Source organism: Oncorhynchus nerka, linkage group LG14, assembly GCF_034236695.1.
Source record: "Oncorhynchus nerka isolate Pitt River linkage group LG14, Oner_Uvic_2.0, whole genome shotgun sequence".
NCBI lineage: Eukaryota > Metazoa > Chordata > Actinopteri > Salmoniformes > Salmonidae > Oncorhynchus > Oncorhynchus nerka.
In genome coordinates this window covers 15738329-15757065 of record NC_088409.1, presented here as the reverse complement: position 1 = coordinate 15757065, position 18737 = coordinate 15738329, and the positions used below count along the sequence as shown (strand labels likewise).

The window sequence follows — 18737 nt, the reverse complement described above, 5'->3', positions numbered from 1 at the left end:
GATCTGGTCTAGGAGGTTTATTTGAGAACGGGTCAGATCTGAGTCTAGGAGGTTTATTTGGAGAATGGGTCAGATCTGAGTCTAGGAGGTTTATTTGGAGAACGGGTCAGATCTGAGTCTAGGAGGTTTATTTGGAGAATGGGTCAGATCTGAGTCTAGGGGGTTTATTTGGAGAATGGGTCAGATCTGAGTCTAGGGGGTTTATTTGGAGAATGGGTCAGATCTGAGTCTAGGGGTTTTATTTGGAGAACGGGCAAAATCTGAGTCTAGGAGGTTTATTTGGAGAACGGGTCATATCTGAGTCTAGGAGGTTTATTTGGAGAACAGGTCAGATCTGAGTCTAGGGGTTTATTTGGAGAACGGGTCAGATCTGAGTCTAGGGGTTTTATTTGGAGAACGGGCAAAATCTGAGTCTAGGAGGTTTATTTGGAGAACGGGTCAGATCTGAGTCTAGGAGGTTTATTTGGAGAACGGGTCAGATCTGAGTCTAGGAGGTTTATTTGGAGAAAGGGTCAGATCTGAGTCTAGGAGGTTTATTTGGAGAACGGGTCAGATCTGAGTCTAGGAGGTTTATTTGGAGAACGGGTTAGATCTGAGTCTAGGAGGTTTATTTGGAGAACGGGTCAGATCTGAGTCTAGGAGGTTTATTTGGAGAATGGGTCAGATCTGAGTCTAGGGGGTTCATTTGGAGAACGGGTCAGATCTTAGTCTAGGGCGTTTATTTGGAGAACGGGTCAGATCTGAGTCTAGGGGGTTTATTTGGAGAATGGGTCACATCTGAGTCTAGGGGGTTTATTTGGAGAACGGGTCAGATCTGAGTCTAGGAGGTTTATTTGGAGAATGGCAGGCCATGTTGTTGGTCAAACAAACAGAGACAAAGACCAAACTAACACCATTAACTGACATTGACACTGAAGTAGAGAATCAACCTCTTCCTGTATCATTTTTGATAGAGAGATGTTCTCATTCTAGCTCATAACATGCACTGGGACAGGCATAGAAGAAAGTTGTACAAAAACAAGAAACATTGGTACCACCAAGGTCTATTACAACAGTGATCCTCTAAGATGGTTTTTAGTCTCTCTACAGCCTCCAGTTTGTTTTGAATGAACTACTGGAGAAAGCACAGTCACACAGACAAATAAAGGATTTCCAATACTACAGAGATCCTCTAAGATGGTTTTTAGTCTCTCTAAAGCCTCCAGTTTGTTTTGAATGAACTACTGGGGTAAGCACAGTCACATAGACAAATAAAGGATTTCCAATACTACAGAGATCCTCTAAGAGTGTGTTTGTTTTCAATAGGAGAAACCAGGACGTTACGAGACAGACACTGGCCTAGATCACATCTACCACTACCTCATCTTTATCAATACGTCATCCACTTCATTAGGAGGTCATTTGTGAGTGAGGTTAATAGTAATAACAGACTGTCTGTATGTGAGGTTAACAGTAATAAACAGACTGTATGTATGTGAGGTTAACAGTAATAAACAGACTGTATGTATGTGAGGTTAACAGTAATAACAGACTGTCTGTATGTGAGGTTAACAGTAATAAACAGACTGTCTGTATGTGAGGTTAACAGTAATAACAGACTGTCTGTATGTGAGGTTAACAGTAATAAACAGACTGTCTGTATGTGAGGTTAACAGTAATAAACAGACTGTCTGTATGTGAGGTTAACAGTAATAAACAGACTGTCTGTATGTGAGGTTAACAGTAATAAACAGACTGTATGTATGTGAGGTTAACAGTAATAACAGACTGTCTGTATGTGAGGTTAACAGTAATAACAGACTAAGTATGCGAGGTTAACAGGGACCCACTCTGAGCTCTCCCAGGCCCAGAAGAATCACCATGTGGTGCTTGTTTGGACGTTTTAGGGCCCAAAAGCCCCAGACTGCTTGACTCCCTGATTACAACGAATCACGGTGTCAGAATTGGATGGGTAAAGAGTAGTTTAATAAACCATTAGCTCATTGGCTGAACACTTCACTTCTCCCTCTGGCCGCAGGCTTTGTTGCACAGGTCTTCCCTGGCGTGGCGAGCCGTATGTTTGTGTGTGCTAATGACTATGATTAGGGAACCTGGATTAGGTCTTGTCAAAAACTCAGTGGTTTACGACACACACGCACAAGCACACACAGAGAGAGATAGAGAGAGAGAGAGAGAGAGAAAAGGCCTCCCAGTCACAGCTCCGAAAATTAGCCATCTGATGTTTTTCTCTAGCTGTACAGAAACTGTAAGCAAAGTTGTGTACATTACTACTCTCCTAAATGTTCCTGAAATGTGACACTAAAGAGCTGTCAATGACAGACATTAGATCCAGTGCTAGACCAAGCCTTGAGGCCATCAGTCTTGTTTATGAGGTATAAACAGGGATGAACTAACTATAGAAACAGCTCAGGTGTGTTCAACACTTGGACTGATTTAGAACCCATTCCACAATCTGGGATTTACAATGGATGCACCAATTCTTTAAAGAGGGAGGCTAAACTCCGTCAGCCCCATCACAGTGAGCCCTTCCTCACTGAGAAGAAGTGCCTATCTAGGATCAGATCCCCCGAGGGAACAGAGGCCTGCTTCTCCCATGGTGCAGTAATCTAGAGGGAACAGAGGCCTGCTTCTCCCATGGTGCAGTAATTTGGAGAGAACAGAGGCCTGCTTCTCCCATGGTGCAGTAATTTAGAGGGAACAGAGGCCTGCTTCTCCCATGGTGCAGTAATTTAGAGGGAACCGAGGCCTGCTTCTTCCATGGTGCAGTAATTTAGAGGGAACAGAGAAGAGACAAAGCAGTGTTAGGATGCATCCATCCCATACAGACAATTAGAGCTGAGAATCCATCCCATACAGACAACTAGAGCTGAGAATAGACAGAGAAGACAATTAGACAAAGCAGTGTTAGGATGCATCCATCCCATACAGACAATGAGAGCTGAGAATAGAGGACAGAGAAGAGACAAAGCAGTGTTAGGATGCATCCATCCCATACAGACAACTAGAGCTGAGAATAGAGGACAAAGAAGAGACAAAGCAGTGTTAGGATGCATCCATCCCATACAGACAATTAGAGCTGAGAATAGAGGACAGAGAAGAGACAAAGCAGTGTTAGGATGCATCCATCCCATACAGACAATTAGAGCTGAGAATAGAGGACAGAGAAGAGACTGGAGTGAACTAATCCTGCTTGGGCCAAGTCATGTTTTTCCCTCAAACCTAATAAGATTGGCATTAGCCCACATCTTTCCATGAAATCCCTGTTCTCCTTCTCCTTGCTCTTCCTCTGCTCTGTGGCTGTGTCCCAAATGGCACCCTATTCCCTATAGGGTGCCCGGGCTCTGGTCAAAAGTAGTGCACTATGCAGGGTGTCAATTGGAATGCAACCTGTGTGTACAGTGAAGAGGGTTTATCTGATCCTGGGGAGGGGGGACAGTCAGTCAGTCACAGCAGACAGATTAACAGTTCTAGCCTTCTCTAAGTGGATGATGACTCTCCTAGTACTCACTAAGTTGACAGCCACCTGTTGCCCCTCACAGCAGAGCAGAGTCCCTCACAGCAGAACAGAGTCCCTCACAGCAGAACAGAGTCCCTCACAGCAGAACAGAGTCCCTCACAGCAGAGCAGAGTCCCTCACAGCAGAGCAGAGTCCCTCACAGCAGAGCAGAGTCCCTCACAGCAGAACAGAGTCCCTCACAGCAGAACAGAGTCCCTCACAGCAGAACAGAGTCCCTCACAGCAGAACAGAGTCCCTCACAACAAAGTAGCTTGATGTATGTACTGTAGACAAGGTGGTCACTGATCAACAGCTAGTCGAGTCACTAAGACCACTTTGGGAGCAAAACATTTTAGCGGCCTCCTTCTTGCAAGCACAGAGAAATGTAAGTTTTAGATTTAATTTCGTACAGTTCTACACATTTTGCCATGGGGTGTTGAAAAATGTTGCAGTGTTAAAGCAAGTTTGTTGCAATTCTATTCATTTTGCCAAAAGGTGGAGAGAAATGTTTTTAATGCTGTTTTTAATATGACATGCGAGTGAGACTGACCAGCAAAATCAATGAGGGACCCCCGGCCAGTGATTAAACCATGATTACTACGCTTAGATATCTGGTCGCTAGACTGACTTACCAATCTAAAAACTGTTAGCTGAAATGGACTAATTGACTGACTGTCAGTGACTGACTTAACAAGAGAGAAAACTGCTGATGCACAACCACATTTCCAAATGTCACCTTGTGTATTCTACTATCCTAACTTTCAACAGTAAGTTGAGACCCTCCTGAGTTCCCAGTCTTCAAAAGGCTGCCAGTTGGCCATCCCTGCTCTATATGGTTTCTATCTGTACACTCATTAAACCACCTTCCATATGATGGAATCTATGACACAGAAGTCCCCTGGTGCAAAGTCAGTTAACTAACAGTAAAAGCCAACATATACGATACTGTTTTAAATTACAAAATAAAAGTGCCAGGAAATAATAGGAAGATAGGAGCGCTTCACATTAAATAAATCCACATTGTACTCAGCATGCACAAACAGGGCCTAGGTTAGGTTCACCTGGCAGGCTGGGCTAGACTAGAGCGGTCTGTACTCAGCATGCACAAACAGGAACTAGGTGAGGTTCACCTGGCAGGCTGGGCTAGACTAGAGCGGTCTGTACTCAGCATGCACAAACAGGGCCTAGGTTAGGTCACCTGGCAGGCTGGGCTAGACTAGAGCGGTCTGTACTCAGCATGCACAAACAGGGCCGAGGCAGGTTAGGTCACCTGGCAGGCTGGGCTAGACTAGAGCGGTCTTGCCTCATGTCTCAAGTCTTGCCATTTGTTAAAAGACAGTATTTTTAGGGCTCGGAAAAAAACTCCCAGTAAAAATAAATAAAATCAAGTGGAGTTTCCTAATGTTTCCATGATACATATCATGCAACAGCAGGTATAATGGATTAGCAGAGAAAACGACTGCCATAGTTTCTGAAAATCATAGCCTGGATTTCACACGCCATTTCAAAGTTATAACGCCTCCGTCCTTGTCTTGGTACACTTAAATAACACTCTTGAAAAAGGCCAAATTAAAATCCAACAGCTCGTGGCTTAATGGCTTTTCCAGGTTAACCCCGCTGAGTTATTTTAGCCCTGGCAGCCTGGAGAGGAGAGGAGGAGGAGGCCCTGTGTGACTGCAGGAGAGAGCCACGTGCACTCCTCTCCATGGTCTCTGTCACTGTCTGCATCTCAAATGGCACTCTATTCACTACACAGTTCACTACATCTGGGTCCTGGTCAAAAGTAATGCACTATATAGAGAAGAAGGTGGCAGTTGGGACGCAACCAGAGTCAACGTGCAGCAGCCTGCAGCACTGCCTTGCTGCCAACCTGCACAGAACAGAGCACCTTGGTATATGGGCACGCAAGGATCCCCAGAGCACAGACAAGCTCTGACTCATCATTAAGTGAAGCAGGCTGGACGTGTTTGTATTATAATACTTATTAAAAACAATTATGCACTTAAGGGTATTACACACAACCTACAGTGCTACTGCTGTTGAATGTGATGTGGAGGGCAGGTTTGAGTCAGGTTTAGACTGGGACATAACTGGGCTAGTCTCTCACTAAGTATGATTTAAACCAGTATTTTAGAGCAGTTAACTCTCTCTCTCTCACACACACACACACACACACACACACACACACACACACACACACACACACGCACACACGCACACACGCACACACACACACACACACGCACGCACACACGCACACACGCACACACCTCTCCAAGGCCGAAAGGTCAGGTAATAGAGGTTCATAATAGAGGCTGGTGTGTCTGAGAGACAGGACAGGACATCAATATATATCAGGAGGTGTTCCCAACTAAACACAGTATTAACATCCACATGGAAACAGTGAGCTCAACACAGAAATATACAAAGAAGTGGAAAGACCGTGACCCAAACAATAGCTTTGACTGTGTGTGTGTGTGTGTGTGTGTGTGTGTGTGTGTGTGTGTGTGTGTGTGCGCAGGCCTATAATCACTCTACTCATTTCCTCTCATTATGAGGCCTGTTTTATTGACGTAGGAATCAAGCGTGGAGCGCGTTAAAACAAGGCCATAAAACATGATGGAGGGAGAGGGAAACGTCTCTAAAACAACCAACATAACAACCTACACTTTCCTCACTCTCCCAGAGGGTTTCATCTTTTCAGATTCATCAGCCGATGCAGTGGAACACAGTGGAGAAGTGGCAGACGATATAATGATGATATAGAGTAGTTGACTGCACAGTGACTTTGGCTCTTTAGAAATACCATGTACACTACATATGTAAAGTATGTGGACACCCCTTCAAATGAGTGGATTTGGTTATTTCAGCAACACCCGTTGCTGACAGGTGTATAAAATGGAGCACACAGCCATGCGATCTGTAAATTCCAGATTAGGCAATGTATTATTATTATGTTTTATAATTATGTATTATTATAATAATACATTATTATTAATATTATGTATTATTATTATATATTATTATTATTATAAAGTATTATTAATATTATGTATTATAATTATATATATTATTATTATTATATATTATTATTATTATATATTATTATTGATATTATATATTATTATTATATATTATTATTGATATTATTATTATATATTATTATATTATATTATTGATATTATATATTATTATTATATATTATTATTATATATTATTATTGATATTATATATTATTATTATATATTATTATTAATATTATGTATTATAATTATATATATTATTATTATATATTATTATTGATATTATATATTATTATTATATATTATTATTGACATGTATTATTATTAGTATGTATTAGTATGTATTATAATAAATTATTATTAATATTATGTATGTATTATTATATATATATATTATTATTATTGATATTATATATTATGATGATATATTACTATTATTATGTATTCTAATTTTTATTATTATTATGTATTCTAATTTTTATTATTATTATGTGTTACTATTACTATGTATTATTAATTATGTTATTATTATGTATTATTATTATATACTAGTATTATTATTAGGTATTAATATTATATATTAGTATTATTTATTATTATTTGTAATATTATTAGTATGTATTATTATGTATTATTATTATCTATTACTATTATTAGGCATTATAATTTTTGTTATTATTACTATGTATTATTACTTGTATTATTATTATGTGTTACTATTACTTGTATTATTATGTGTTACTATTACTATGTATTATTACTTTTATTATTATTATGTGTTACCATTACTATGTATTATTACTTTTATTATTATTATGTGTTACTATTACTATGTATTATTACTTTTATTATTATTATGTGTTACCATTTTGTTTATTATTTTATTTTATTATGTATTTATTATTATTACTTTTATTATTATTATGTATTACTATTATATGTATTATAATTTTATTACTATTATAATGATGTATTATTATGATAATTATTATTATTATTATGTATTACTATTATTTTATTTGTATTATTCTTATGTATTACTATTATTATGTATTATAATTTTATTACTATTATAATGATGTATTATTATGATAATTATTATGCATTATTCTTATGTATTATTCTTATGTATTACTATTATTATGTATTATAATTTGTATTATTATTATTATTATTATTATTATGTTATGTGTTATTCTTATGTTGTGTATTATGATTTTGTATTAGCATTATGTATTATTATTAATATGTTTTATTATTATTTATTATCACTATTATGATGTATTATCATAATGATGTATTATTATTATGAATAATCATTATTATTGTTATTATGCATTATTGTGTCATGTATTATTTACTGTACCTAGCAGCTGGGAGTGATAGTGCGATAGTTTTCAATCATCCAATAAGAAGTCAAACAGAGACTATATATTCTAATGAGATGTGCAGGTGATGTAGCAGAGGTTGACATTAGCAACATTGTCTGACTCCAGATACCTCCGCATTTTACAGTCGCAACTTAAATACCCACAGTGCTTCAAAATGAAAAGTGTTTCACTCACCGATACAAGCGTGAACTCTGACAGATAACTGTGTCCGGAGGATGATGCTGTGCTATCTTTGCCTCTTCTGATGAGAAAGACAGACAGACAGAGAGAAAGAGATAGAAAATTCATTTTAATAGCATTGTTCCACAACACAGTGACCCTATGTAAATGAGTTACATTTGATGTTAAAAATAAAATTGTCTGAATTGACATTTTAAAAAGCATACAGAATATAAGCTCATTTTATTACTGGTTGGAAAAATTTCCTGCAATTTAACCTTAAGGACCTCATATTCTTGGACCCCAGGTTTCTAAACTGAAGACATATAATACTGGAATGGGGGTTATGATCTATTTGTACTATCTCCAGTTGTGACAGCCAGGCGTCTAATCACTAGCCTTTTCACTGATCAATAAACTCTCCACATGGTCTGATGCAGAGAGGTATGGACGGCTAGATCATAAACATCAACACTCTGGGTAAACTACTTTCAGAGGGCTAGATCTAATCACTGTGGAGGAGACAAGCTTTCAATCACTGTGGAGGAGGCTAGATCTAATCACTGTGGAAGAGACAAGCTTTCACATGGCTAGATCTAATCACTGTGGAGGAGACAAGCTTTCACAGGCCTAGATCTAATCACTTTGGAGGAGGAGGCAAGCAAGCTTTCACAGGGCTAGATCTAATCACTGTGGAGGAGACAAGCTTACTTTAATCACTGTGGAGGGCTTTATTAGATCTAATCACTGTGGAGGAGGCAAGCTTTCACAGGGCTAGATCTAATCACTGTGGAGGAGGCAAGCTTTCACAAGGCTAGATCTAATCACTGTGGAGGAGACAGGGCTAGATCTAATCACTGTGGAGGAGACTTTCACAGATCTAATCACTGTGGAGGCAAGCTAGGGCTTTCACAGGGCTAGATCTAATCAGGAGACTGTGGACTGTGGAGGCAAGCTTTCACAGGGCTAGATCTAATCACTGTGGAGGAGGCAAGCTTTCACAGGGCTAGATCTAATCACTGTGGAGGACAAGATAATCTAATCACTGCATTTTCACAGGGCTAGATCTAATCACTGTGGAAGAGACAGGGCTAGATCTAATCACTGCACATGGCTAGATCTAATCTAATCACTGTGGAGGAGACAAGCTTTCACATGGCTAGATCTAATCACTGTGGAGGAGACAAGCTTATTTTCACAGGGCTAGATCTAATCACTGTGGAGGAGGCAAGCTTTCACAGGGCTAGATCTAATCACTGTGGAGGAGGCAAGCTTTCACAGGGCTAGATCTAATCACTGTGGAGGAGGCAAGCTTTCACAGGGCTAGATCTAATCACTGTGGAGGAGGCAAGCTTTCACAGGGCTAGATCTAATCACTGTGGAGGAGACAAGCTTTCACAGGGCTAGATCTAATCCCTGTGGAGCAGGCAAGCTTTCACAGGTAACTAATCGTAGGGTAAATGCTAATCTCAATACTATGCTACCTGAATACACTTGAGTTAATCATGAACAGAACTTATGTATAAATATTTAGCAGCAAGAGTTACTAAATCATATAGTTTCACACTAGATGTCTTTATCCAAATCCTCTCCTCCCCCTAAAGCAATACCATGATCTAATCAATGTCTGTTGAGGGACAACAGAGGAGGCAATAGAGGAGAGAACTAATCCTGAATACACTTTAGGGAACTTATGTATAAATATTTAGTCACCAATGTCTCCCAGGTCTCCAGAGGTCACCAAGAGGGTGTTCAAATACACAGAGATCGACTCCGCCTCCCATCTCCATGGAGACAAGGTCATACCCCCTGTCAACAACAACACAGTGTCCCCAGTGACAATCTTAAACAAGGACAACAAAAACATCTGTGATAGAATTGTGACAAACAGTGCTATGGGGGTTTGTAGATGAGAGCCATCCTGAGGATGACAGCCCTCACATTCTGGAAGAAAACAAATGTTGAAATCAACCAGCAGGAGAAGCGTGCAGACAACTCCCACACAGACATAACACCAGACACCACCGTAGCAGGCCCAACAGATAAGTCCAAGCGGTACACACAGACACACACAAACACGCAAACACATACACACACAAGCACAGCAGGTAGGCTTGCACAAACGCCCTGTCCGATTCAGCTCTGTAACAAACACCCTTTTCTGTGGCCCTCACAATGGAAGTATGATGCTCCATTCAGTCTGCAGTGGCCCAGTGCCAACAGTAGAGGGTCACCATTAGAGACATTAGAGACAATCCACCAGCCCTGGATCACACTGAGAGCAGACTGAAGTAGGCCCTGGGGCCCGGGTGCACGCTCAACCCTGTGGACCCTGCAGTGCACAATCAACTGCACTAACATTATGGAGAGAGAGAGACAGAGACATAGAGAGAGAGACAGAGGGAGAGAGAGAGAGAGAGAAAGAGAGACGAAGAGAGAAAGTGAGACAGAGAGAGAGAGAGACAGAGAGAGAGAGAGAGAGAGAGAGAGAGAGAAAGAGAGAAAGAGAGAGAGACGAAGAGAGAGAGAGACAGAGAGAGAGACATAGAGAGACAGAGAGACAGAGAGACATAGAGAGAGACAGAGAGAGAGAGATAGAGAGAGAGACTGTCACCAACCAAGGAGGGCCTATAGCAGCACCTAGATCTTCTACACAGATTGTACCAGACCTGGGCCCTGACAGTAAATCTCAGTAAGATCAGAATAATGTTCTAAAAAAGGTCCAGTCGCCAGGACCACAGGACCACAGGACCTAAACATCAGCGCCACAGGAAACTTCCACAAAGCTGTGATCTGAGAGACAAGGCAAGAAGGGCATTCTATGCCATTCAAAGGAACACAAAATTCGACATTAGGATCTGGCTAAAAATACTTGATTCAGTTATAAAACCCATTGCCCTTTATGGTTGTGAGGTCTGGGGCCGCTCACAAACCAAGAATTCACAAAATGGGACAAACACCAAATTGAGACTCTGCATGCAGAATTCTGTAAAAATATCCCCCGTGTACAACGTAAAACACCAAATAATGCATGCAGAACAGAATTAGGCCGATACCCGCTAATGATCAAAATCCAGAAAAGAGACATTAATTCTATAACCACCTAAAAGGAAGCGATTCCCAAACCTTTCATAACAAAGCCATCACCTACTGAGAGATGAACCTGGAGAAGAGTCCCCTAAGCATGCTGGTCCTGGGGCTCTGTTCACAAACTCAAACAGACCCCACAGGACAGCAGCACAATTAGACCCAAATCAAATCCTGAGAAAGCAAAAAGATAATTACTTGACACATTGGGAAGAATTAACAAAAAAACAAAGCAAACTAGAATGCTATTTGGCCCTCAACAGAGAGCACACAGTGGCAGAATACCTGACCACTGTGACTGACCCAAACTTAAGAAAAGCTTTGACTATGTACAGACTCAGTGAGCATAGCCTTGCTATTGAGAAAGGGCGCCGAACGCAGACCTGGCTCTCAAGAGAAGACAGGCTATGTGCACACTGCCCACAAACTGAGCTGCACTTCCTAATCTCCTGGCCAATGTATGACCATATTAGAGACACATATTTCCCTCAGATGACACAGACACACAAAGAATTCGAAAACAAACCCGATTGTGATAATCTCCTGGGTGAAATATCACAGTGTGCCATCATCCCATATCTACTGGGTGAAATCCCACAGTGTGCATCACAGCAGCAAGATTTGTGACCTGTTGCCACAAGGAAAGGGCAACAACTGAAGATCAAACACCATTGTAAATACAACCCATATTTATGTTTATATATTTTCCTTTTTGTACTTTAACCATTTGCACATCGTTACAACACTGTATATACATAACATAACATCATTTTATTTTTTGTATTTATTAATACCCTTTACTTAACCAGGTAGGCCAGTTGAGAACAAGTTCTCATTTACAACTGCGACCTGGCCAAGATAAAGTAAAGCAGTGAAACAAAAACAACAACACAGAGTTACACATAAACAAACGTACAGTCAATAACACAATAGAAAAAAGAAAAGAAAAAAATATAATCATTTTTGTACAGTGTGTGCAAATGTAGAAGAGTAGGGAGGTAAAGGCAATAAATAGGCCATAGAGGCGAAATAATTACAATTTAGCATTAACACTGGAGTGATAGATGTGCAGATAATGATGTGCAAGTAGAGATACTGGGGTGCAAAAGAGCAAGAGGATAAATAACAATATGGGGATGAGGTAGTTGGGTGTGCTATTTACAGATTTGCTGTGTACAGGTACAGTGATTGGTAAGGTTCTCTGACAGCTGATGCTTAAAGTTAGAGAGGGAGATAAGTCTCCAGCTTCAGTGATTTTTGCAATTCGTTCCATGCATTGGCAGCAGAGAACTGTAAGGAAAGGCGGCCAAAGTAAGTACTGGCTTTGGGGATGACCAGTGAAATATACCTGCTGGAGTGCGTGCTACGGGTGGGTGTTGCTATGGTGACCAGTGAGATAAGATAAGGTGGGGCTTTACCTAGCAGAGACTTGTAGATGAAAATGTAGCGAGGGCCAGCCAACGAGAGCATACAGGTCGCAGTGGTGGGTAGTATATGGGGCTTTGGTGATAAAACGGATGGCACTGTGATAGACTGCATCCAGTTTGCTGAGTAGAGTGTTGGAGGCTATTTTGTAAATGACATTGCTGAAGTCAAGGGTCGGTAGGATAGTCAGTTTTACGAGGGTATGTTTGGCAGCATGAGTGAAGGAGGCTTTGTTGCGAAATAGGAAGCCGATTCTAGATTTAATTTTGGATTGGAGATTCTTAATGTGAGTCTGGAAGGAAAGTTCACAGTCTAACCAGAAACCTAGGTTTTTATAGTTGTCCACATATTCTAAGTCAGAACCGTCCAGATTAGTGATGCTAGTCGGGCAGGAGGGTGTGGGCAGCAGTCGGTTGAAGAGCATGCATCAAGTTTTACTAGCATTTAAAAGCAGTTGGAGGCCACAGAAGGAGGGTTGTATGGAATTGAAGATTTTTTGGAGGTTTGTTAACACAGTGTCCAAAGAAGGGCCAGATGTATACAGAATGGTGTCGTCTGCGTAGAGGTGGATCAGAGAATCACCAGCAGCAAGAGCGACATCATTGATATATACAGAGAAAAGAGTCGGCCCGAAAATTGAACCCTGTGGCACCCCCATAGAGACTGCCAGAGGTCCAGACAACAGTTTTGGAATTAGTGCTACAGGATGCAAATTTCTGTTTGAAAAAGAAAGTCTTAGCTTTCCTAACTGACTGTGTATATTGGTCCCTAACTTCCCTGAAAAGTTTAATATCGCGAGGGCTATTCAATGCTAATGCAGTATGCCACAGGATGTTTTTATGCTGGTCAAGAACAGTCGAGTTTGGGGAGAACCAAGGGCTATACCTGTTCTTAGTTCTACATTTTCTGAGATGGTGAGGAAAGTTTTTTTCAAAGAGCAACCAGGCATCCTCTACTGACGGGATGAGGTCAATATCCTTCCAGGATGCCTGGGCCAGGTCGATTAGAAATACCTGCTTGCTGAAGTGTTTTAGGGAGCATTTGACAGTGATGAGGGGTGGCCGTTTGACCACAGACCCATTACAGAGGCAGGAAATGAGGCAGTGATCACCGAGATCCTGATTGAAGACAGCAGAGGTGTATTTAGAGGGCAAGTTGGTTAGGATGATATCTAAGAGGGTGCCCATGGTTACGGATTTAGGGTTGTACCTGGTAGGTTCATTGATAATTTGTGTTAGATTGAGGGCATATAGCTTAGATTGTAGAGCGGCCGGGGTGTTAATTATATCCCAGTTTAGGTCACCTAACAGTATGAACTCTGAAGACAGATGGGGGGCAATCAATTCACATATGATGTCCAGGGCACAGCTGGGGGCTGAAGGGGGTCTATAACAAGCGGCAACGGTGAGAGACTTGTTTCTGGATTTTTAAAAGTAGAAGCTTGAATTGTTTGGGCACAGACCTGGATAGCATGACAGAACTCTGCAGTAGATTGCAACTCCGCCCCCTTTGGCAATTCTATCTTGTCGGAAAATTTTGCAGTTGGGGAAGGACATTTCTGGATTTTTGGTGTCCTTCCTAAGCCAGGATTCAGACATGGCTAGGACATCTGGGTTGGCAGAGTGTGCTAAAGCAGTGAATAAAGCAAACTTATGGGGGAGGCTTTTAATGTTAACATGCATGAAATCAAGGCTTTTACCGTTACAGAAGTTAACAAATGAGAGCGCCTGGGGAATTGGAATGGTGCTGCGGGCTGCAGGGCCTGGGTTAACTTCTACATCACCAGAGGAACAGAGGAGGAGTAGGATAAGGGTACGGCTAAAGGCTATAAGAACTGGTCGTCTAGTGCGTTCAGAACAGAGAGTAAAAGGAGCAGATTTCTGGTCATGGAAGAATAGATGTACAAACAAGGGTATGGTAGGATGTGAGTACAGTGGAGGTTAAACCTAGGCATTGAGTGACGATGAGAGAGGTTTTGTCTCTAGAGGCAACAGTTGAGCCAGGTGAGGTCACCGCATATGTGGGGTGACAAAAGGGCTATCTAAGGCATATTGGGCAGGGCTGGGTGGCTCAACAGTGAAATAAGACAATTATCATTAACCAAAACAGCAATAGACAAGGCATATTGACATTAGGGAGAGGCATGTGTAGTAGAGGTCGACCGATTATGATTTTTCAACGCCGATACCGATACCGATAATTGGAGGACCAAAAAAGCCGATACCGATTAATCGGGCCGATTTAAAAAAAATAATGTATTTGTAATAATGACAATTACAACAATACTGAATTAACACTTATTTTAACTTAATATAATACATCAGAAAAAGCAATTTAGCCTCAAGTAGATAATGAAACATGTTCAATTTGGTTTAAATAATGCAAAAACAAAGTGTTGGAGAAGAACGTAAAAGTGCAATATGTGCTATGTAAGAAAGGTCATAGGGTCCAATGAGTAGCAATTGGTGAATCAGAAAGCCAATTCAGTAGTCGCTACTCTAGGCGAGCTGGAGACACGGCGATTCAGAAGGCTAGAGGGCACTGGGCTGGCAGATGGGCCTTCGGCAACGGCGCAACGGAAAGAGCCTGTAGAAACCACCTGGATCGGCGGTGCTCCATGTCGGCAGTAAAGGGTCCAGGCCAATTGACAAAAGAGGTATTGTAGCCCAAGAATTGGCTGGTGGACTTCTTTGGCTAGCTAGGAGATGGGCCTAGCTCAAGGATAGCTCAAGGCTAACTGGTGCTTGCTTTGGGACAGAGACGTTAGCCAGGAGTAGCCACTCGGATTGCAGCTAGCTTGCTGCGATGATCCGGTGTAAGGGTTCAGAGACTGCTACACCATCTTGGAACTTGAGTGTAATGTTTACTGTTCATTTTTATTGTTTATTTCACATTTGTATATTATCTACTTCACTTGCTTTGGCAATGTTAACATATGTTTCCCATGCCAATAAAGCCACTTGAATTGAATTGAGAGACAAAGAGAGAGCGAGAGCGAGAGCGAGAGAGAGAGAGAGAGAGAGAGAGAGAGAGAGAGAGAGAGAGAGAGAGAAAGACAGGAGAGAGAGAGAGAGAGAGAGAGAGAGAGAGAGAGAGAGAGAGAGAGAGAGAGAGAGAGAGAGAGAGAGAGAGAGAGAGAGAGACATACAAGCCACCAACATCCTCCAATCCTCCCCACAAGACTTTGACAAGCAGACAACAGCAGATCACACTCACACACATATGGCAGAGGCTGTGTGAGCTCACTGTTTATCAGATATAATACCCACCAACAGACAGAGGCTGTGTGAGCTCACTGTTTATCAGATATAATCCCCACCAACAGACAGAGGCTGTGTGAGCTCACTGTTTATCATATATAATCCCCACCAACAGACAGAGGCTGTGTGAGCTCACTGTTTATCAGATATAATCCCCACCAACAGACAGAGGCTGTGTGAGCTCACTGTTTATCAGATATAATACCCACCAACAGACAGAGGCTGTGTGAGCTCACTGTTTATCAGATATAATCCCCACCAACAGACAGAGGCTGTGTGAGCTCACTGTTTATCAGGTATAATACCCACCAACAGACAGAGGCTGTGTGAGCTCACTGTTTATCAGGTATAATACCCACCAACAGACAGAGGCTGTGTGAGCTCACTGTTTATCAGATATAATCCCCACCAACAGACAGAGGCTGTGTGAGCTCACTGTTTATCAGATATAATCCCCACCAACAGACAGAGGCTGTGTGAGCTCACTGTTTATCAGGTATAATACCCACCAACAGACAGAGGCTGTGTGAGCTCACTGTTTATCAGATATAATCCCCACCAACAGACAGAGGCTGTGTGAGCTCACTGTTTATCAGATATAATACCCACCAACAGACAGAGGCTGTGTGAGCTCACTGTTTATCAGATATAATCCCACCAACAGACAGAGGCTGTGTGAGCTCACTGTTTATCACCTCACTGTTTATCAGATATAATCCCCACAGACAGAGGCTGTGTGAGCTCACTGTTTATCAGATATAATCCCCACCAACAGACAGAGGCTGTGTGAGCTCACTGTTTATCAGATATAATCCCCACCAACAGACAGAGGCTGTGAGCTCACTGTTTATCAGATATAATCCCCACCAACAGACAGAGGCACTGTTTATCAGATATAATACCCACCAACAGACAGAGGCTGTGTGAGCTCACTGTTTATCAGATATAATCCCCACCAACAGACAGAGGCTGTGTGAGCTCACTGTTTATCAGATATAATCCCCACCAACAGACAGAGGCTGTGTGAGCTCACTGTTTATCAGGTATAATACCCACCAACAGACAGAGGCTGTGTGAGCTCACTGTTTATCAGATATAATCCCCACCAACAGACAGTGAGCTCACTGTTTATCAGATATAATCCCCACCAACAGACAGTGAGCTCACTGTTTATCAGATATAATACCCACCAACAGACAGAGGCTGTGTGAGCTCACTGTTTATCAGATATAATCCCCACCAACAGACAGAGGCTGTGTGAGCTCACTGTTTATCAGATATAATCCCCACCAACAGACAGAGGCTGTGTGAGCTCACTGTTTATCAGGTATAATACCCACCAACAGACAGAGGCTGTGTGAGCTCACTGTTTATCAGATATAATACCCACCAACAGACAGAGGCTGTGTGAGCTCACTGTTTATCAGATATAATCCCCACCAACAGACAGAGGCTGTGTGAGCTCACTGTTTATCAGGTATAATAACCACCAATAGACGGAGGCGACACAGAAGCAACACAGAAGCAACATCTGTCACCGTTGGATTGGGCCCGTGCTGCCTGTGGAATGAGACGGGAGCAGAGAGGAATGGAATCCTCTGATGTTGGAGGCTGAATTCAGGGCCAGGCAGTAGAAACCAGAGACCTTTTGTAATGAACTTCAGCTTTCTCTCTCATCCTGCAAACTGCAACTCTATCCTCATTATTACTAACCGAGACCTGCATCATCCCCCGCTGCCACAGCCGACACAGGCCAACGTGCTCATTATCAGATTAAACAGAGGTGCACGCAATATGTGAGAGACATTTAGGCATTCGTTAGCGGTTACCAGTCATAATATGAAACGGGATAATAACATGTAAGTGCAACATGGTTGATATGATGATGCATGTGACCTACTACAGCAGAAATCATTCTTAGTTCTGAGAGTTAGAATGTCAACACTGAGATGGACTGAACCAGCAAATTCATATGGTTAATATGATTTGATCAGATCAAACCAAATGTATTTTTTATAAAGCAGATGTCACAAAGTTCTTTACAGATAAGAAGAAGAAGAAGAAAAAGCAGCACAGTCGCCATGAAAAACTCCTTAGAATGAAGAAACCTATGAAGAAACCTAGGGACGATCATGATTCATATTCAAGATACGCTTTGACTATAAAATAATAAACAGAAGAAAACTGATCCTTGATGAGCAACCACCATCTCACCATCAGAAAAACTAACACTTCTCCTAACAAGAACTTTCACCATCAGAGAACCTGTAAAACAGAAGAAAACAGATTTTGTCCTCTGAACACCATTAAACAGAAAAACAGAAAAACTGAAAACTGATCCTAACAACACCATTAAACAGAAGAAAACTGATCCTCCAACACCATTAAACAGAAAAAACTGATCCTCCAACACCATTAAACAGAAGAAAACTGATCCTCCAACACCATTAAACAGAAGAAAACAGATCCTAACAACACCATTAAACAGAAGAAAACTGATCCTCCAACACCATTAAACACCATATTCAAACTATAAAAAACTGATCCTCCAACACCATTAAACAGAAGAAAACTGATCCTCCAACACCATTAAACAGAAGAAAACTGATCCTAACAACACCATTAAACAGAAGAAAACTGATCCTAACAACACCATTAAACAGAAGAAAACAGATCCTAACAACACCATTAAACAGAAGAAAACAGATCCTAACAACACCATTAAACAGAAAAAAACTGATCCTCCAACACCATTAAACCAGCAGCTACTCCTCCAACACCATTAAACCAGCAGAAAACTACTCCTCAACACTCATTAAACAGACCACAGATCCTAACAACACCATTAAACAGCTACTCCTCTCTTCTTTCTACCACTATTACCAGCAGCTCTTCT

The 18737-nt window shown here is 41.3% G+C and overlaps 1 long non-coding RNA gene across 1 annotated transcript in view; it reads right to left on the bottom strand.

Annotated features, from left to right (window-relative positions):
• The window catches only part of LOC135574964 (uncharacterized), a 105119-nt gene extending 96981 nt beyond the window's left edge, over nucleotides 1-8138 (bottom strand). Inside the window, exon 1 of the long non-coding RNA XR_010465664.1 lies at nucleotides 8085-8138. This is a non-coding gene — a long non-coding RNA (uncharacterized LOC135574964). The remainder of the gene's footprint in view (nucleotides 1-8084) is intronic.
• Nucleotides 8139-18737: the final 10599 nt, after the last annotated feature.